Source organism: Dama dama, chromosome 19 (assembly GCF_033118175.1).
Source record: "Dama dama isolate Ldn47 chromosome 19, ASM3311817v1, whole genome shotgun sequence".
Lineage (NCBI taxonomy): Eukaryota > Metazoa > Chordata > Mammalia > Artiodactyla > Cervidae > Dama > Dama dama.
In genome coordinates, this window is record NC_083699.1 from 84,224,104 (window position 1) to 84,246,368 (window position 22,265).

Genomic DNA, 22,265 nt, shown 5'->3' on the forward strand with positions numbered 1-22,265 from the left:
CCTCCCTCCCCTAAACTGCTGGAAAAGTCCTCCATCACTGGGCCATGAGCTTCCTGTCTTTCCACTCTTTCCCTTTCCTTTCATCTCTCTGGCTCTCTATCTCCTGGTCTCCAATTTCTGCCCCTCGAAACTCAGGAATTAGTCCCCTCATTGTGCAGAGGAGGGCAGGAAACAGAATGCAAAGCCAGAACAATCTTTAGGTGGCAGGGGAGAGTAGAAGAGTAAAGGCTGGGAATTTTCATAGGTTCACCCACCCCATCCCCCCAAAAAGCTATGTCATATACAAATACATGCTGCAGGGACTCTGGCATTTCAGTGTTTTCCTCCCTCCACATCCCCTCCCCAATTTTTTCCCCATCTTTTTCTATGGTAATTTCAATGCCTTGGACCAGCAGCATTGTATCAGCTGGGAGCTGATCAAAAATGCAAATTCATGAGCCCCACTCCGATGTATTGAATTACACTCTCTGGGGAAAGGGCCCAGGAAACTGTTTTAATGTGCCTGCCAGGGAGAGTCTTATCACATTCAATTTTAGGAATCACTGGTCTAACAGAGTTGAAAGCTATTGCTCTCTTGGATCTGTGAACTGCTGCAGAGTGAACTTGTCTGGACTTATCAGACCTTTCTAATAGTTGGACTAGGTAATGGGAAATTTCCCAGGCAGAGATATATCCCTATTCACACCTAATCCTCCCTCCCTACAAGAGTATTACCTCGAGTAGTATTTCATAACCTCTTGCACATCATGGCTTACGAGGAAAATGAAAAGATTTGGAGTCACACTAAATGAACATAAAGTGATCTCCACCAGAGGGGCCCAACTCTGGACTATGGAGAGGACAGGCTGCCTAGAGATAAGCAATCATAAGATTTCCCTGTTTGCCTTAAAGGAAGCGAATGTGAGGCTATCTACTTACAGCCAACATTGGGTTCCAAATCACCCAAACTAGGGCCCTGAAACACCAAGAGTGAGAGGCAAAATTACAGTCCTGCTGGTGGCTCACTCATTCATATAAGCAGCACATTAGATGGATGCAATTTCTATTTTGGATCTTAAGCTGCCTCTGAGATGAGAGGGAGTCCTTGGATGTTGATATCATAATATGCTCCTTTCCTCCAAATGTGAGCTCGTTTGAGGATTTCCTCTAAGTTACGGGTGAAGCCATACCCATATTACTTTCTGTTTCTAAATATAGCCCCAGGATCTCAGGTCTGTACTTCTTTACCTAACCTTGTTCCATGTTACCTGTTAGTCTAGTCATTGTGCTTTACTTTCCATTGTAATGGTTGAGAAGTCTGCTGTCATTCTAATTATTATGTTTTTATAGGTGAAGTCTATTTTCTGCCTTTATGACATTTTCTTCTCTAAGGTTTTGGCATTTTCATATGTCTAGGTGTGCATTTTCCTTTTTTTTTTTTTTTTCTGTCAGATAAACAAAAGATTCATGATTCCTGAAAGAGAATGTTTACCTTTTATCAACACTATAAAATTGTCAACCATTCTCTCTTCAAATATTCCTTTTCTACAATTCATTTTACTTTAGTCTTTCTCATTGTATGTGGCATGCAAGTGTGTATGTGTGTGCTTGTGTGTCTTTAGCTCTCTTTCATGTTTTCTACATCTTAGCTTCTCTATCCTGCATTCAATTTATCAATTTCCTTTCAATTCTGTCTTATTTACTATTTATTTCATAGATTAGGTTTTCATTTTAATAACTATACTGCTGTTTCTAGAAAGTATATTTAATTCTGCCTTTTGGTTTCATCTATTTTTTAATAGTGTCTCATAAATTTCTTATGTTCTTTATTGCTTATTTTTATATCTTTAGTCATAATCATCCAGGAATTCATTCAATAAACACTTGTTGAGAGCCTCATGTATACTAGTCATGATGGGCATTGAAAAGTGGGTAAGACATGATTTCTATTGCCAAGGAGGTATAAGGACAAAAACACAGTACATAAATTATGACACAGTGTGTAAGGACTAAAATAGACATTTGGTTAGAGTATTATGAGAAAACTGAAGGGAGAATCTGATCCTGCACAAGGGGATTCAAGAAAGATTCCAAAATAATGTAAGGACTGAACTAAGTCCAAATATATTAGGAGATATTAGTCAGGTTATGTGATAAGAGACAAATTTGTAAAGGCAAGAAGGTGAATATATGCATAAAGAGTGCCAAGAACCATCTTAGCTCCTATGGCTGGAGCTTAAAGTTTTGATGCTAGAATAGATGGAAGAGTGGGCAGGAGCAAGAGAAGAAAATGGAAGTGGGATCAGGGACCAGGTCATGAAGGATCTGGTAAGCACTGGAGAGAAACTCGGACAGTATTAGATATTCAATAGGTACCTAGATTAAGGAAAGAGGAGCATATGGCCCACCATACAGAAAATAATTATCAATAACAAATAAATAATAAGTATTAGATTTTGTTGGCAAGTTGAATCTAGAATGGGGCATCTGTCTGCTCAAGCTAGTAACAAAAGTTTGTCAACAGATTGGAGAGTACAAAGTGAAGTTGCTCAATCATGTATGACTCTTTGCGATCCCACTGATTGTAGCCTACCAAGTTCCTCCATCCGTGGCACTTTCCAGGCAAGCATACTGGAGTGGGTTGCCATTTCCTTCTCCAGGGGATCTTCCCAACCCAGGGATTGAATCAAGATCTTCCACATTGCAGGCAGATGCTTCACCCTCTGAGCCACCAGGGAAGCCCTTGGAGAGTACATTCCCTGACTAAAAGTATTGAAAGTCAGCTAGGTAGGTGGATAAGTAGGTAGGTAGGTAGGTAGGTAGGTAGATAGATAGATAGATAGATAGATACCACTAAATGTATTACATGCCAAACAAATCATTTACTGGCTCTGACCTAGATCATTTGTAATTAGTGTGTCTAAGGAAATACTGAATTCCAATTGCTGAGTTTTCTAGGACTAACTTTTGGGAGTATCTGCAGTAGTTTTCTTGGTGTCCAACTCTAGTCTTGTGTCTGGAGTCACCTTAAAGTAAATATCAAAGACAACTTAAGGGAAAAGAATGTCATGTAACCTCTGGAACCTAGCTGAGGTGTGGGTAAAGGGTGAAGTACTCAAAGGGGGTGACTGCCAGTGGCTCCTGAGGAGTCTACCCACTTTCCCAGAAACTTTGGTCAAGGGTGGGATTCCATAAGGTATGTTCTCATATGTGACTTTCAAGTACATAGGAATTCTTAGAGGATCCCAGGCAACTGAAAATGGCACCATGCTCATTGCTTACTGAACAGATCTGCAGACATTTTCCTCCATGTCTGCAACTAGAAGGCAATCCTAGAAAAGAGAGTCAAATTTATTTAGTGTTGGCCGTGGGCCAGACTCTGTTAAATGCCTTTTATATGCATTATCCCATTATATCTTCACAATATCCCACTGGGTTAAGTACTTTTATTATTCCCAATTTGCAAATGAGGAAACTAGATTGTAGACAGGTTGAGAAACTTTCCCAAGATCACACAAAATGGAAGTGATTGAATCAAGATTCCAGCCCAAGCAGTCTGGCTCCACAGCCCATACTGGTTTTGTTTTTTTTTTTTCTCTCTTTAGAGTGTTTTTTTTTTTTTTTCATTTATTTTTATTAGTTAGAGGCTAATTACTTTACAATATTGTAGTGGTTTTTGCCATACATTGACATGAATCAGCCATGGATTTACATGTGTTCCCCATCCCGATCCCCCCTCCCGCCTCCCTCCCCATCCCATCCCTCTGGGTCTTCCCAGTGCACCAGCCCTGAGCACTTGTCTCATGCATCCAACCTGCACAGCCCACACTCTTAACTTCTATGCTCTGTTGTTTCCAAGAGTTAAAAAATGTTATAAATGGAAAGTTCAGTTCAGTTCAGTCACTAAGTAATGTTTGACTCTTTGTGACCCCAGCATGCCAGTGCAGCATGCCAGTCTTCCCTGTCCATCACCAACACCTGGAGCTTGCTCAAACTCATGTCCAATGAGTTGGTGATGCCATCCAACCATCTCATCCTCTGTCATCCCCTTCTCCTCCTGCCTTCAGTCTTGCTCAGCATCAGGGTCTTTTCTAAGAAGTTAGCTCTTCACATCAGGTAGCCAAAGTATAGGAGATTCAGCTTCAGCATCAGTCCTTCCAATGAACATTCAAGACTGATTTCCTTTAGGACTGACTGATTTGATCTACTTGCTGTCCAAGGAGCTCTCAAGAATCTTCTCCAACACCACAGTTCAAAAGCATCAATTTTTAGGCATTCAGCTTTCTTTATGGTCCAACTCTCCCATCCATACATGACTGCTGGAAAAGCTATAGCGTTGACTAGATGGATCTTTGTAGGCAAAGTGATGTCTCTGCTTTTCAATATGCTGTCTAGGTTTGTCATAGCTTTTCTTCCAAGGAGCAAGCATCTTTTAATTTCATGGCGGCAGACATGAAATCTCAGGGATTTTGGAGCCCAAGAAAAAAGTCTCTGACTGTTTCCATTGTTTCCCCATCTATCTGCCATGAAGTGATGGGACCAGATGCTGTGATCTTCGTTTTAATGTTCAGTTTTAAGCCAGCCTTTTCACTCTCCTCTTTCACTTTCATCAAGAGGCTCTTTAGTTACTCTTTGCTTTCTGCCATATGGGTGGTATCATCTGCATATCTGAGGTTATTGATATTTCTCCAGGCAATCTTGATTCCATCTTGTGCTTCATTCAGTCTGGCATTTCTCATGATGTACTCTGCATATAAGTTAAATAAACAGGGTGACAATATACAGCCTTGACATACTCCTTGCCCAATTTGGAGCCAGTCGGTTGTTCCATGTCCAGTTCTAACTGTTGCTTCTTGACCTGCATATAGATTTCTCAGGGGGCACATAAGATGGTCTGGTATTCCCATCTCTTTAAGAATTTTCCACAATTTGTTGTGATCCACACAGTCAAAGCTTTGGTGTAGTCAAATGGAGAGTAGTGACATCTATGTCATGGTATTATTTGGTCTCAGAAAAGCTTTGTTTAACCCTCTACACTCAGTTGTATGAAGCCAGGAGGAGGCAGCTAGATCCTTCCCATGATTCTCTGGAGAGCATCACCAGAATAATCTTTTCTCCCACTATTACTTAGTGCAGTCTCAAAGCTGTGGTAATCCATCCATTGATTGGCCTGAGGGTATAAAAAGCTACTATGGGGGAGAGTAATATTGAATTTTCATGTTTGACTTGTTTTAAAAATACTCCAATTCTGAGTGGAATCTTGGTTTACTAAGCTTGGTGGAGCCACAAATGTCACATCCTATGTGCATCAAAGCTCTGCATTTATCCTCCCTTTATCATCAGGCATCAATTTCAAATCACTTCTCCTCATCCCTATGAGTTCTTCCTCCTCTCTTCCCTCTCTTCTTTCCTTCACTTACTCTCCTTTTCCATTTTCTCTCAAGGATGAAAAATGTACTCTACATTAGTTGATGTGGAAAGAACACCAAACTTGGTATCCAGCTCCCTAGATTGAAATGTCAGTTCTCTAATGATATATCTATGAAATGGAAATAATAATGCTTTTTCTTTGTTAATAAATATTTACTAAATAGCCACAGTACATTAAGCACTGTGCTAGGTATTGGGGATACATCAGTGAACACTAATAATGATATGCCAACAATTGCAAGAGGTGCGATAGAAGATACAGAGTATTATCACAGCATTCAGCATAAAGATCCATCCTTTTTGGCAGGGGGCTTAGAATTTCCACAAGCATATGAAAGAACACTGTAAACTATAAAGTCATACAGAAATATAAAGTATAATTTATATTATAATATATATCTCCTCCTTCTCTTTCTTTTCCTCATTCTTTTTCCTTTCTTTCTTCCTTTTTCAGTCTCTTAGGTCAATTTGAGGTTATCAAAAGATGATTAAAAATTGCTAGGTATCCAAGCCCATCTATAGAGTCAATGCAGTCTCTATCAAAATTCCAATGACATCTTTTACAGAAGTAGAAAAACAATCCTAAAAATCCTGTAGAATCACAAAGATTTTAAATAGCCAAAACAATTTTGAGAAAGAAGAACACAGATGGAGGCATCACATTTCCTGATTTCAAATTATGCTACAAAGGTACAGAAATCAAAGCAGTAAAGTACTAGTTAGAAAAAAAACAAGAGACGCACAGATCAATAGAACAGAATTGAGATCCCAGAAATAAACCCATGCTCACATGATTAATTAATTTACAAAAAATGCACAAAGAACATACAGTGGAGAAAGGACAGTCTCTTCAATAAATATAGTTGGAAAAACTAGACAGCCACATACAAAAGAATGAAACTAGACCACTATCTTGCAACATATTAAGAAATTAACTCAAAATAGATTAAGGACTTGAATGTCATACCTGAAATCATAAAACTCCTAGGGGAAAACATTGAGGGAAATTTCCTTGATATTGATTTTGGCAAGGAGTTTTTGGATATGACACTTAAAGCACAAGCAATAAAAGCAAAAATGAACCAGTGGGACCACATCAAACTAAAAGCTTCTTTAGTTTAAACAGCAAAAAAGAAAAAAAAAAAAAAAAGGTTGATTGACAAAATGAAAAGTAATCTACAGAATAGGAGAAAACATTTTAAATCACATATATGACAAGAGGTTAGTTCACATAATATTGTTAATACATAACTTGATAGCAAAAAAATGAAAAAAAAAAAAAAAAACCCTCACATAATCTAATTTTAAAATGTGCAAAGGGCCTGAATAGACATTTTTCCAAAGAAGGTATATAGTCAAAAAGCACATTAAAAGGTGCTCACCATTAATGCTCAGGGAAATGCAAACCAAAAGCACAATGAGATGACACCTTACACCTGCCAGAATGGCTATTATCCAGAAGATAGCAAATAACAAGTATTGGTAAAGATGTCGCAAAAGGAAAACTCTTGTGCACTGTTCATGGGAATGTAAACTGGCACAGCCACTGTGGAAAATGGTATGAGGTTCCCTCAAAAAATTACAAACTGCCATAAGTGAAAGAAAGTGAGGTCGCTCAGTTGTGTCCGACTCTTCGCGACGCCATGGACTGTAGCCTACCAGGCTCCTCTGTTCATGGGATTTTCCAGGCAAGGGTACTGGAGTGGGTTGCCATTTCCTTCTCCAGGGGATCTTCCCGACCCAGGAATCGAAGCCGGGTCTCCCGCATTGCAGGCAGGCGCTTTACCCTCTAAGCCACCAGGGAAGTCCCAAACTGCCATATGATCCAGCAATTCCACTCTGGGTATGTAATGGAAGGAAATGAAATCACTGTTCCAAATAGATATCTACTGTTTCATGTTCATAACAGCATTGTTTACAATAGCCAATATGGGAAGCAACCTAAAGGTGCACTAATGAATAAATGGATTAAAATATGTATATATACATATATATATTTAATGGAATATTATTCAGTTATAAGAAATAAAGGATTTGCAACAACATGAATGAAAACTAAGAGCATGTGCTAAGTAAAATAAGTAAGGACAGAGAAAGACAAATAATGTGTAATCTCACATTTTATATGGAATCTAGAAAAGCTAAACTCTATGAAACAGAGACGAGAATGGTGTTCGCCAGTGTTGGGTGGGGGGGCGCAGGTGAGGTTGGTGAGGAAATTGGATATTGTTAGTCAAAGGTAGAAATTTCAAGTTTGTACTAGGATAAGTTCTGAGGATCTAATATACAGCCTGGTGATTATAGTTAACAATACTTCATTGCATACATGAAAAGTACTAAGAAAGTAGACCTTGAAAGTTCTCACAGCAAAAAAATAAAGAAACCCTACCATAGTAGCTATGCGAAGTGATAAATGTATTAACTAAGCTTATTGTGATCATCTTTTACTATATATACATATATTTATATATATATCAAATTATCATGCTGTGCACCTTATACTTACACAATGTTATGTGTGAATTATACATAAATAAAGCTAGAAAAAAATAAGATTAAATAAATAGAACTACAAGATGCTTATATAATCAGAAAAGTTCTAAGTAAATATTTACAGGGTTCAGGATAGAATACATGGTATGGAAATAGAGATGAGCATTCAAGAATTTTTAAAATAAAGTAAGCATTTATTCAGCATCCCTGGAACATCCACATCAGCCAAGTGCAGCGTCAGGCTCTGAGAACAGTAGGAAAAGACACACATCTGTATCCTCAGAGAGCTCACATCTGGAGGGAAGACAGCTGAGCACACATACAGTGTGACAAGAACTTTGACAGGGGAAGGACTGAGGGGAGTACCAAGGAGAGGGTCTTAAACAAGCCTGGAGGGTCAGTGGAAGCTTTGCAGAGAAGACAAGTTATAAGCTGAGTGTAGGACAGGAATCGTCAAGCCGGTCAAATGAGGGGAATCCACATCACCTCCAAGCAAACTTAGAAATGAGCTCAGAGCACTGAAGGTCTTTGGAGGAATATAGGAGGAGTGTCTCAAAGAGTACAAGGACTTTCTCTCCCAGAAAAGCCACAGAGGGAGAACACAAGATGGCAGTGGTGCGATGGGATTGCACAAAGCAGGAAGGCCTCTCAGACAGAAACCACAGATCTAATAGAAGTTGACAAGAAATGGGCACTGGCTTGCTCATTGGGGGAGTGTGAAAGGGCACAGCCTTCCCGTAGGACAAGGCTACAGTATGTACTAAAACCCTTAAAAATGTCCATGGTCTTTGACCTAGAAACTCAACCTTTAGAAACTGATCCTTGGTGAAGATTTCTATACAAGGATGTTTAAAATGGCATTATTTTCAAATGGTAAAAAAGTAGAAACAAGCCAAACTTCACTGAGATACAGGTTAGATGAACTGTGGCTAATTTACCTAATAAAATAGTTGATGACCAATTATAATCATGTTCTTGAATAATACTTAATGACAAGAAAAATGCTCAATATAACATTAAGTATAAAAAAAGTAGGATACAAAACTACATATACTATATGATTTACATTTTATTTAAAATTTACCTGTGTGTGTATGTGTGTGTAAAAAGATGAGGGAAAAAGATCAAAATACCAGCAGTCGTAAAATTACAGGCAGTTTTCTTTTATTTTGTAAGTTTGTCTCTATTTTCCAAAATTTAATCCTATATATGCCCCACTATTATCAGAGAAAAATAATAAACACTACAACAGAAAATATTAACAGAGGCTATTTCTAGAAAATTTCTTAATTTTGATTTCTTAATTCTGTGTGTTTTCCAAAATATTTTCCAAATTTCATACTATGAAAATGTATGGCTCTTTAAAACAAATCATTAAAGAGCATTTTTTTTAAACTAGAAACCCAGAATGCTTAGGGAATGCTGCTGCTGCTAAGTCATGAGCATCTATTTTAAGGGATTAGTGATTAAGTCACCTGCTGAAAACAGGTGTCAGGTTAGCAGAGAATGATATGGTGGCTCTCTCTCCTGCCACCAAGACCAGACGACCCCCTATCGCCCTCCCACTTTTTCTGCTCCTGCTTTTGAGAATGGGAAGTTGGTAGGGCTTTTGACCTTGATCTGTAGTAATGTACAGATTTCTCTGTTATGCCCTTTCTCTGTACCATGTATTAAAAGGGTATGCAGTTGGGAGGGTCAGGATAGTCATTAAGCTTGGCAGATACTCCCCAGAGTGCTTGGAGAGGATAGTCTACATAAAGGGAATCTTCTAAAACAAGTACTCAAATTCCTTTGTATAAAGGTCTCTTTTATCTCCACCATTCTTCATTTTTTGCACCAAGTTAATTGACAACAATTTTTAACAAGCTCTTCCCTGACAGGTAAGTATTTGAAGCCTGGATCTCTTCTCCTATCTTTCATTTTCCTCTATGTATTTTCAAGCTCTATGGAGCTTGAAAAGCATACTCTTCTTGGAGGAGACAGAAGCAACATCCAAACAGTGTATTCTCTCTTGGTCTTTTTTAAACTAAAAATTAGTTCATTTCAGTATTTTTAAAGTGAGCCATTAAATTCATTGTGCTTTGCCTGATTGATTTTTTAAATGTGTTTTCAAATGTTTCTTTCTGTTAAGTAATATATAAAACTTGTGAAAAAAATAATACAGAAATATGTAAAGTGAAAACCTTCCCATATCCTTCATCTTCCAATTCAACTTCTCTCCCTGGGATTAAACACTTTTTTACTATGTTAATTCCAGGTGTGCAGCATTAAAATTCAACATCTGTATACCCTACAAAGTGATCACCACAAGTCACCCTACAGTTGGGGCTTCCCTGGTGGCTAAGATGGTAAAGAATCCACCTGCAATGTAGGAGATCCGGGTTTGATCCCTGGGTCGGGAAGAAGGGAAGGGTTCGATCTCCAGGGATGGCTACCCTCTCCAGTATTCTTGCCTGGAGAATTCCATGGACAGAGGAGCATGGTGGGCTACAGTCCATGGGATCACAAAGAGTTGGACACACCTGAGCAACTAACACACACACACACACACACACTACAGTTGACCCCCTTCACCTGTTTCACCCACCCAACCCCCTTTCCCTCTGGTAACTGCTAATCTGATCTATGTATCTATGTATTTGTTTTAATTTTATTTTGTTCACTCATGTCTTTTGGGTTTTTTGGGATCCATGTATGAGATTTCCCTGGTGGCTCAGACACGTGTATAAGCAAAATCATATGGTATTTGTCTTTCACCCTCTGTCTTATTTCACTTAGCATAATACCTTCAAAGTCCATCCATGATGTCACAAATGGCAAGATTTAATTCTTTCCTATGGGTAAGTAGTATTCCATTGTACATATACCACATCTTCTTTACCATTCATTTATTAACAGACACTTAGGTTGCTTATCTTGACTATTATAAATAACGTTGCAATAAACATAGGAGTGCAGATATCTTTTCAAATCAGTGTTTTCATATCCTGTAAATAAATAACCAAAAAAGGAATAGCTGGGTCATGACAGATTTTGCTTAAGTTTTGGAGGAATCTTTATTGTCTTCCATAGTGGCTACAACAATTTACAGTCTCACCAACATTGTACAAGTGTTCTCTTCTCTCACAACCTCTCCAACATTTGTCATTTCTTATCCTCTTGATAATAGCCATTCTAAATACAGGTGAGGTGATATCTCATTGGGGTTTTGATTAGTATTTCCCTAACAGTGATGTTGAACATCTTTGTCTATGTCTGTTGGCCATCTGTGTGTCTTTGAAAAATGTCTATTCAAATCCTCTTCCCATTTTTTAACTGGGTTTTCTGTTGTTGCTGGATCATATGAGTTTATGTTATATTTTAGATGTTAATCCTTTATGGGATATATAATCTGCAAATGTTTTCTCCCATTCTGTGTAGGTTGTCTTTTTGCTTTGATGATGGTTTCCTTCGTTATGCAGGAGCTTTTTAGTTTTATATAGTCCTACTTGTTTATTTTTGCTTCTGTTACCCTTGCCTTTGGAGTTATAGCCACAAAAACATCACAATGACTGTTGTCAATGCACATGCTTTCTTCTAGGAGATTTATGGTTTCTGGTCTTTACCTTCAAGTATTTAATCCATTTTGAGTTAACTTTTGTGTGTGGTGAAAGACAGGTCTATTTTTTCTCTTTTGCATGTGGCTGTCTAGTTTTCCCAACTTCACTTATTAAAGAGAATATCCTCTCTTCATTGTATGTTTTTTGCTCTTTTGGGTAAATTAAATGACCATGTGTGCATGGGTTTATTTCTGGGCTCTCACTCTGTCCCATTGGGATGTGTGTCTGAATTTGTGCCAGTACTATACTGTTTTGGTTACTATAGCTTTACAGTATAGTCTGAAATCAGGAGCATGATGTCTCCAACTTTATCCTTCTTTCTCAAGATTGTTTTGGTTATTCAGGACCTTTTGAGGTTCCATATAAATTTTAGAATTATTTAAGTTGTGTTAAATATGCTATTGGAATTTTGATAGGGATTGCATTGAGTCTGTAGATTACATTTTAACAATATTAATCGTTCCAATCCATGAATACAGAAAGTCTTTGCATTTATTTGTGTCTTCTTCAATTTCTTTCATCAATATCAGAGTTCAGTGTACAAGTCTTTCAGTTCCTTGTTTAAGTGTACCCTTAGGAATTTTTTTCTTTTTGATGCAACTGTAAATACGGCTGTTTTCCTAATTTCTCCTTCTGATAGTTTATTAGTGTATAGAAATGCTAGAGATTTCTGTATATTGATTTTGTATCCTGTGACTTTACTGAATACATTTACTAGTTCTAACAAATTTTATGTGAAATCTTTAAGGTTCTCTCTAAATAGTATCATTTCATATGCAAATAACAAGTTTTACTTCTTACTTTCCAGTTTGAATGACTTTTATTTCCTTTTCTTGCCTAATTGCCCTGGCTAGGACTTCCAATACTTTGTCAAATAAAAGTGGTGTGAATAGGCATCCTTGTCTTCTTCTTTTTTTTTTTTAATTTTTTTATTAGTTGGAGGCTAATTACTTCACAACATTTCAGTGGGTTTTGTCATACATTGATATGAATCAGCCATGGATTTACACGTCTTCCCCATCCCAATCCCCGCTCCCACCTCCCTCTCCACCCGATTCCTCTCGAAACATCCCACCCTCGCCTTCTCCCACAGAGTTCAACAGTCTGTTCTGTATTTCTGTGTCTCTTTTTCTGTTTTGCATATAGGGTTATCGTTACCATCTTTCTAAATTCCATATATATGTGTTAGTATGCTGTAATGTTCTTTATCTTTCTGGCTTACTTCACTCTGTATAAGGGGCTCCAGCTTCATCCATCTCATTAGGACTGGTTCAAATGAATTCTTTTTAATGGCTGAGTAATATTCCATGGTGTATATGTACCACAGCTTCCTTATCCATTCATCTGCTGATGGGCATCTAGGTTGCTTCCATGTCCTGGCTATTATAAACAGTGCTGCAATGAACATTGGGGTGCATGTGTCTCTTTCAGGTCTGGTTTCCTCAGTGTGTATGCCCAGAAGTGGGATTGCTGGGTCATATGGCAGTTCTATTTCCAGTTTTTTAAGAAATCTCCACACTGTTTTCCATAGCGGCTGTACTAGTTTGCATTCCCACCAACAGTGTAAGAGGGTTCCCTTTTCTCCACACCCTCTCCAGCATTTATTGCTTGTAGACTTTTGGATAGCAGCCATCCTGACTGGTGTGTAATGGTACCTCATTGTGGTTTTGATTTGCATTTCTCTAATAATGAGTGATGTTGAGCATCTTTTCATGTGTTTGTTAGCCATCTGTATGTCTTCTTTGGAGAAATGTCTGTTTAGTTCTTTGGCCCATTTTTTGATTGGGTCATTTATTTTTCTGGAATTGAGCTTCAGGAGTTGCTTGTATATTTTTGAGATTAATCCTTTGTCTGTTTCTTCATTTGCTATTATTTTCTCCCAATCTGAGGGCTGTCTTTTCACCTTACTTATAGTTTCCTTTGTAGTGCAAAAGCTTTTAAGTTTCAGTAGGTCCCATTTGTTTAGTTTTGCTTTTATTTCCAATATTCTGGGAGGTGGGTCATAGAGGATCTTGCTGTGATTTATGTCGGAGAGTGTTTTGCCTATGTTCTCCTCTAGGAGTTTTATAGTTTCTGGTCTTACATTTAGATCTTTAATCCATTTTGAGTTTATTTTTGTGTATGGTGTTAGAAAGTGTTCTAGTTTCATTCTTTTACAAGTGGTTGACCAGTTTTCCCAGCACCACTTGTTAAAGAGGTTGTCTTTTTTCCATTGTATATCCTTGCCTCCTTTGTCAAAGATAAGGTGTCCATAGGTTCATGGATTTATCTCTGGGCTTTCTATTCTGTTCCATTGATCTATATTTCTGTCTTTGTGCCAGTACCATACTGTCTTGATGACTGTGGCTTTGTAGTAGAGTCTGAAGTCAGGCAGGTTGATTCCTCCAGTTCCATTCTTCTTTCTCAAGATTACTTTGGCTATTCGAGGTTTTTTGTATTTCCATACAAATTGTGAAATTCTTTGGTCTAGTTCTGTGAAAAATACCATTGGTAGCTTGATAGGGGTTGCATTGAATCTATAGACTGCTTTGGGTTCCTTGTCTTCTTCTTGATCTTAGATAGTTGGATATCAGTTGGATATAGTTGGATATCTGTTGGATATCATGTTAGCTGTGGCTCACCATTCATGACCTTTATTATATTGAGGTACCCTCTATACCCACTTTGTTAAGGGTTTTATCATGAATGTTCAGTTTTGTCAAATATTTTTTTCTACATCTATTGAGAAGCAGCCTAGCAATTCATTTGCTATTGAGGTGATAATATGGTATTTTTAATTTATTTATTTATTAATTGAAGGATAGTTGCTTTACAGAATTTTGTTGTTTTCTGTCAAACCACAACATGAATCAGCCATAGGTATACATATATCCCCTCCTGCTTGAACCTCCCTCTCATCTCCCTTCCCATCCCACCCCTCTAGGTTGATACAGAGCCTCTGTTTAAGTTTCCAGAGACATACAGCAAATTCCCATTGGCTATCTATTTTACATATGATAATGTAAGTTTCCATGTTACTCTCTCCATACATCTCACCCCCTCCTCCCCTCTCCCCATGTCCATAAGTCTATTCTCTATGTCTGTTTCTCCACTGTTGCCTTGCAAATAAGTTATTCAGTATCATCTTTCTAGATTGTGTATATATGTGTTAGTATACGATATTTACCTTTCTCTTTCTGACTTACTTCAGTCTATGTAATAGGCTCTAGGTTCATCCACCTCATTAGAATTGACTCAAATGTGTTCCTTTTAATGGTTGAGTAATACTAGACAGCATATTGAAAAGCAGAGACATTACTTTGTCAACAAAGGTCCATCTAGTCAAGGCTATGGTTTTTCCAGTGGTCATGTATGGATGTGAGAGTTGGACTATATGTATGGACTATAAAGAAAGCTGAGCACAGAAGAATTGATGCTTTTAAACTGTGGTATTGGAGAAGACTCTTGAGAGTCCCTTGGACTGCAAGGAGATCCAACCAGTCCATCCTAAAGGAAATCAGTCCTGAATATTCATTGGAAGGACTAATGCTAAAGCTGAAACTCCAAAACTTTGGCCACCTGATGCAAAGGGCTGACTCATTTGAAAAGACCCTGATGCTGGGAAAGATTGAGGGGAGGAGGAGAAGGGGACGACAGAGGATGAGATGGTTGGATGGCATCACCGACTCAACGGACATGGGTTTGGGTGGACTCTGGGAGTTGGTGATGGACAGGGAGGCCTGGTGTGCTGTGGTTCATGGGGTTGCAAAGAGTTGGACACAACTGAGCGACTGAACTAAACTGAATATTCCATTGTGTATATGTACCACAACTTTATTATCCTCTCATCTATCGATGGGCATCTAGGCTGCTTCCGTGTTCTAGCTACTGTAAATAGTGCTGCAGTGAACAATGGGATACATGTGTTTTTTGCAATTTTGGTTTCCAAAGGATACATGTGTAGGAGTGGGATTGCTGGGTCATATTTTTATTCCTAGTTTTCTAAGTAATAAAAAATACCATCTTCCATAATGGTTGTATCAATTTACATTCCCATCAACAGTGCAAATGGAGAAGGAAATGGCAACCCACTCCAGTATTCTTGCCTGGAGAATTCCATGGAGAGAGGAGCCTGGCAGTCTGCAGTCCACGGGGTCAAAAAGAGTCGGACAAGACTAAGTGACTTTCACTTCACAACAGTTAAGAGGGTTCCCTTTTCTCCACACCCTCTCCAGCATTTATTGTTTGTAGACATTTTGATGATGGCTATTCTGGCCAGTGTGAGGTGATATATCACTGCAGTTTTGATTTGCATTTCTCTAATAATGAACGACATTGAGCATCCTTTCATGTGTTTCTTAGCCCTCCGTATGTCTTCTTTGGAGAAATGTCTGTTTAGGTCTTTTTCCCACTTTTTTATTGGATTATTTGTTTTTCTGATATTGAGTTATATGAGCTGCTTGTATGTTTTGGAAATTCATCCTTTGTCAGTTGTTTCATTTGCTATTATTTTTCTCCCATTCTGAGGGTTGACTTTTCACCTTGCTTATAGTTTCCTTGGCTGTGCAAAAGCTTTTAAGTTTAATCAGGTTCCACCTGCTTACTTTTGTTTTTATTTCCATTACCCTAAGGGGGGGGGGGGTCATAGAGTATCTTGCTTTGATTTATGTCATCATGTATTCTGCCTATGCTTTCCTCTAAGAGTTTTATAGTTTCTGGTCTTACATTTAGGTCTTTAATCCATTTTGAGTTTATCTTTGTGTATGGTGTTAGGAAGTATTCTAATTTCATTCTTTTACACATAGCTGTCCAGTTTTCCCAGCATCAGTTTTTGAAGAGGCTGTCTTTGCCCCATTGTATATTCTTGCCTCCTTTCTCAATAATAAGGTACCCCTAGGTGCATGGGTTTATTTCAGGGCTTTCTATCTTGTTCCCTTGGTCTATATTTTTGTTTTTGTGCCAGTATCATACTGTCTTGATGACTGTAGCTTTGTAGCATAATCTGAAGTCAGGAAGGTTGATTCCTCCAGCTCCGTTCTTCTTTCTCAAGACTGCTTTGGCTATTGGGGGTTTTTGTGTTTCCATGTGAATTTTGAAATTTTTTGTTCTAGTTCTGTGAAAAATGTCATCGGTAATTTGATAGGGATCACATTGAATCTGTAGATTGTGTTTGGTAGTATAGTCATTTTCACAATATTGATTCTTCCTACCCAGGAACATGGAATATCTCTCCATCTGATTATGTCATCTTTGATTTCTTTCATGAGGTGCTAATATGATTTTTATCCTTCATTTCATTAATATGGTGTATTACATTGATCAATTTGTGGATGTTGAATATCCTTGAATCCCTGGAATAAATACCATTTGATCATGGGATATGATCTTTTTAATGTATTTTCTCATCAGTTTGCTAATGTTTTGTTAAGGATTTTGCATCTATCTTCATCAGGGATATTGGCCTGTAATTTTTTCATGTGGTTTCCATGTCTGGTTTTGGTATCAGGGCTTAGTAAAATGTTTTGGAAGTTTTCTCTCCTCTTAAATTTTTTGGAAGTGTTTGACAAAGATTAAGTTTTCTTTGAATAAACCTAGAATTCTCCAGTGAAGCCATCTGTCCTGAGCTTTAGTTTGTTGGGAGATTTTTGATTACTATTTCAATCTCCTTTCTAGTAAGCAGTCTATTCAGATTTTTTTTTTCTTCATGATTCAATCTTGGGAGATTATATGTTTTAAGGAATTTATCCACTTCTTCTACAATGTGTTGACATATAATTCACAGTAGTCTCTTATGATCCTTTGCATTTCTGATGTTGTTACTTTTTTTTTTCAATTCTGATTATATTCATTTGAGTCTCTTCTCTCCATATCTTTCCTCTCTCTCTCCCCCTCTGTTGATATAGCTAAAGATTTGTAAATTTTCAAAGAAAATTTGAAGAATCAGTTCTTACTTTTATTGATTATCATCTCTTGTTTTCTTAATGTATTTCATTTATTTCCACTCTGATCTTCATTATTTCCTTCCTTCTACTAACTTTGGGCTTCATTTGTTCTTCATTTTCTAGTTCCTTTAGGTGTAAAATTTGATTGCTTATTTGGGATTTTTGTTTCTTGAGGTGGGTGCTGTTAACTTCCCTCCTAGAACCAATTTTGCTGCATCACTTAGAATCTTGGTATGCCATATTTCTGTTTTCATTTGTCTCTAGGGTTTTTTATTTAATTTCTCCTTTTATTTCTTTGCTGACCCATTAGTTATTTAGTAATATATTGCTTAATCTCCACACTTTTGTGGTTTTTCTTGTGATTGATTTCTAGTTTAATATCATTGTAATCTGTATAGTCTGTAGTTTCTATGGAAAATGCTTTATATGATTTCAGTCTTGAATTTGAGACTAATTTTGTGCTCTAATATGATTTATTCTGGAGAATGTTCCATGTGAACTATCCACTGCTTTTGGATGGAATGTCATGTGCGTGTGTGTGTGTGTGTGTGTAAAGTCAATCTGGTCTTATGTGTCATTTAAATTCCATGTTTTATTATTGATTTTCTATCTGGATGATCTACTCTTTGGGTGTAAGTGAAGGTGTTACAGTCCTCTACTATTATTTATTGCTTTAAATTTCTCCCTTTAAATCCAGTAATATTCACTTTATATACCTTGGTGCTCCTCTGTTAGGTGCATATACATTTATAAATGTTATATGTTTTTATGGATTGACCCCTTTATCATTAAGCATTTTTAAGTCTATTTTGTCTGATATGAGTATAGCTACTTCACCTTTCTTTTTATTTCCATTTGCATAGAATATCTTTTTCCACACCTTCACTTTCATGCTGTGTGTCCTTTCTTCTGAAGTGAGTCTCTTGGAGGCAGCATATAGACGGGCCTTATTTTTTATCCATTTAGCCACTCTATGTCTTTTGATTGGTGAACTTAGTCTAAATTACCTTTAAAGTAATTTTTTATAGATATGTGCTTATTGCCATTTTGGTTTCTGGCTGTTTTTCTAGCTCTTCTCTGTTCTTTTCTTATTCTCGTTTTCTCTTCCCTTTTGCTTTTGTGATTTTCTTTAACATTCTGTTTAGATTCCTTTCTCATTTTTTGTGTGTGCCTACTATAATTTTTTCCTTGTGGTTATTGTGCGGCGCACATATAACATTCTATGTAAATAGTCATCTATTTTAAGCTGGTACAACTTAAATTTGAACACATCCCAAAGCTTTATCATTTTACCCACCTCCATATTTTATACTTTTGATGACATTTTACATCTTTTTATTTCATGCATCCCTTAACTATTGTAATTTTAGTTAATTTTGCTACTTTTATCTTTTAGCCTTCATGCTTGCTTTATAAGTGATTGAATCCACTACCCTTGTTATGTACTTTCCCTTGATCTTTATTGTCTGCAAATATTGTGCTAAATTTCCCGAACAGCAGAACTACACCCTCCTTGTACTTCTTGTTCCAGAGTTTTTTTTTTTTTTTAAAAAAACCTTTTGCTTGTCTTTAGTTTTTTTTTTCCCCCCACAAGTTTTGGCTTGTTCTTGGCTTTAGCTTTTCTGACACCCTTCTCGTGGATATGACAGGCCTGGACCAGCAGTTTGTTCTTCCCATTGCACATCATATCTGTGGGATTATATTTACCTCATTGTGTAAAAATGTTGAATACATTTTGTTTTTTTTTTTTCCCTGATTCTGCACCTTACAGACTAGATCTCAGTGTCTATGGACATTGCTTCTAATTCATTTACTGGATGCCTCCACATGAATTTCATATTCATTTTGTGCTGTAGTGGTTATCTGCCATGATAACTGATTTCATGGTGCTATTAGACCAATTTCTCCCCACTCCTTCCAATTTTGGGTAAAATCTCTCAATTAGGTAGGTGTTTCCTGTCAAACAGGTCTTCCCAGATTTAGTGCAAAATCTCTGCCAGAAGTTCTGGTATCAAAAACCACCATCTAGAAAACTAAAGCCTGATACTTAATACCAGGATTAGCCAATACTTCAATTTTCACTCCTCATTATTCTTCACTAGGGGCAACCTTTAAAATACAAGGCAAGATGATGATGACCACTGCCCACCTCTGCTTTTAGCCCTCCATGTATTTTATATGGGACTTCAAAGCCAGAAAAGATATACATGGCAGACTTCTTCTGTCTCACTCACTCTTTTATATATAAATTTGTAGGGGTGAGTATTGATTGATAGGACTAATACATACTGGTGGGTGGCAGCCATGCCTCCATGCTCCAGAATGACAATTCACCACTGCTATCTGGGTCAGGCTACATGGTTCCGCCAAAGGGAGTTACTCATCAAGCTCTGTGACTCACTTCTTCCTCACTGGGTAGGAACAGGCTTGCTTGTTCCTGCTCCTACCAGTGCATGGTCTGCTTTCTGACTGCAGGTAAGTGTGGGGCATGGCTGGGCAGGAGCTCAAAGCCACTTTCTTGGCCCCAGGAAGAAATATTTCTCCTCCACTAGCCCTTCCACTGGATCACTTTTACTCTCAAGCCTCCTGAAATTAGCTAAACTCCCATCTTTCTTAGGAAGGTTTCCATTCTGGCTTCCTGACTGGCATGTCTTTCCCACTGGTTAGTCACCCTTTTTCCTCTGCAGGGGTTGGGGAGCTCCAGATGAAGCCTTTCACCCTCTTTGGAAACAGGGAGGACACCCTATGCTTGCAGCACGTACTGCCTGTTTAAGCAGGAAGTTGAACATGGTGCACTCTGCAACAATTCCTTCAGCTTTCAGACTTCCTGTGTCGAGAGTCCTTTGTGGCTCTCCCTGTAAAAACATGTTTGTTCACCGGTTGGTTCCCTAGAAAGCCTGACCATAGTTCTCTTAAGAAAACAGCTCTTAAATCAGCTTAATCAACATAAATCAGCTGCCTCTCACTGCTAATAATAATTAACTCCAGCATGTTCTCAACTGTAAATGTTTAAAAAGTAGCAAACTCAAAACAGGGACAGCTTAAATGCACAGTAGTTATGATTTTCCTTACCCCTCTTCCCATCCAGGCTCATTTGCTAGGTCTCCTGTAACCAGGCACTTAATAGGTTTTTTTCTAATACTGCAACCCCCATCTAGCTTCTCTCTTACTTTTCTTTTCAGGTCCTCAAGCCTCATCTCTATAGCTATGGAATTGTCAGTACAGAAGGGACCTTGGAGACATACTCGTCAGTCCGAATTTTTAATCTGTAGCAGGTTCAGATTTTCACTCCCAGGCTCAAATATGAAAACGTGACTTTATCACACTGTAACTGAACTTAGTGCTTAAGTTCTCGTTTCAACTCAGTCTTACCAGTACAGAACTCGGTCACTTTCACATTTCCCCATGCACACACATCCTCAGGTCTATCTTTTTTGGGTTAATACTAAACCAGTTAAGGATTCTGTCTCTGTTCTCCCTACCAACCTCCACAGTCTAAGCTCAGGGTGGGGTATGAGGTGTAATTTATGTTTCATCCAAACAACAGGAATGAAGATATAGAGTCTCAGCTGGGCCCACAATCCTCTCTTCTTGCTGGTCTCTGCCGAGAGAGCCAGCTTCTTGCTTTATCCTTGTTGCCATGCACTGGGGTCCACTGCCAGCGGTCCTTCAAGGTCTCCAGTCACCTCACTCAATAGGATTCATTCTCCTTACATAGGGATGCCAGATTTAGCAAATAAAAATACAGAATGTCCAGTGAAAGTAGAACTTCAGGTAAACAACAAATGTTTTTTTTTTTTGTCCAACCAACCACCAGCCTTCTTGTGGTACATTCTCACTGAAACAGAAGTGGAGGGACCAAGATGTCCAGGCCTTCCCCGGGGAGACGGCATTGACTCAGCTCATCCTCCTGCTTTGTGGGTGGAAAGAAAAGCCAGAGAGAGAGAGCCACCCCTATGTGTATGACATTCAAACACATTGTGACCACCTCCTCCAGGAAGTGAGGGAGCAGTGTGCACCCTGGAATCCAATCAGATTAAAATTTCCTTTTTAGGAACCCTCCTACATTGATGCTGGTGGGAATGTGAATTGGTGCAGCCACTATGGGAAGTAGTATGAAAGTTCTTTTAACAACTAAAAATAGAGCTATCATATGATCCAGCAATCCCATCCCTGGGCATATACCTGGAGAAAACCATAATTTAAAATGATACATATCCCCCAATGTTCATAATAGCACAATTTTGAATGGGTAAAACATGGAAGCAATCTAAATGTCTGTTGACAGAAGAATAGATAAAGAAGTATGGTACAATGGAATATTACTCAGCCATAAAAAGAATGAAATAAAGCCATTTGCAGCAACACAGATAGACCTAGAGATTATCATATTAAGTAAAGTCAGACAAATATCATATGATGTCACTTATATAAGTGGGATCTAAGTGGAATCTAAAATATGACACAAATTTTTTCACAAAACTGAAACAGATATAGACACAGAAAATAATTTTACAGTTACCAAAGGGGAAAGGAGGAGGTGGGTAAATTAGGAATTCATAATTAGCAGATACCCAATACTGTACATAAAAGAGATTAAAACAACAGTCGTACTGTATAGCACAAGGAATTATATTCACTATCTTGTTATAAACCACAATGGAAAAGAATCTAAAAAAGAATATGTGTATGCATGCTCAGTCGCTTCAGTCATGTCCAACTCTTTGCGACCCCATAGACTGCAGCCTGCCAGGTTCCTCAGTCCATGGGATTCTGCAGGCAAGCATACTGGAATGGGTTGCCATGCCCTCTTCCAAGGGCTCTTCCTGACACAGGGATCAAA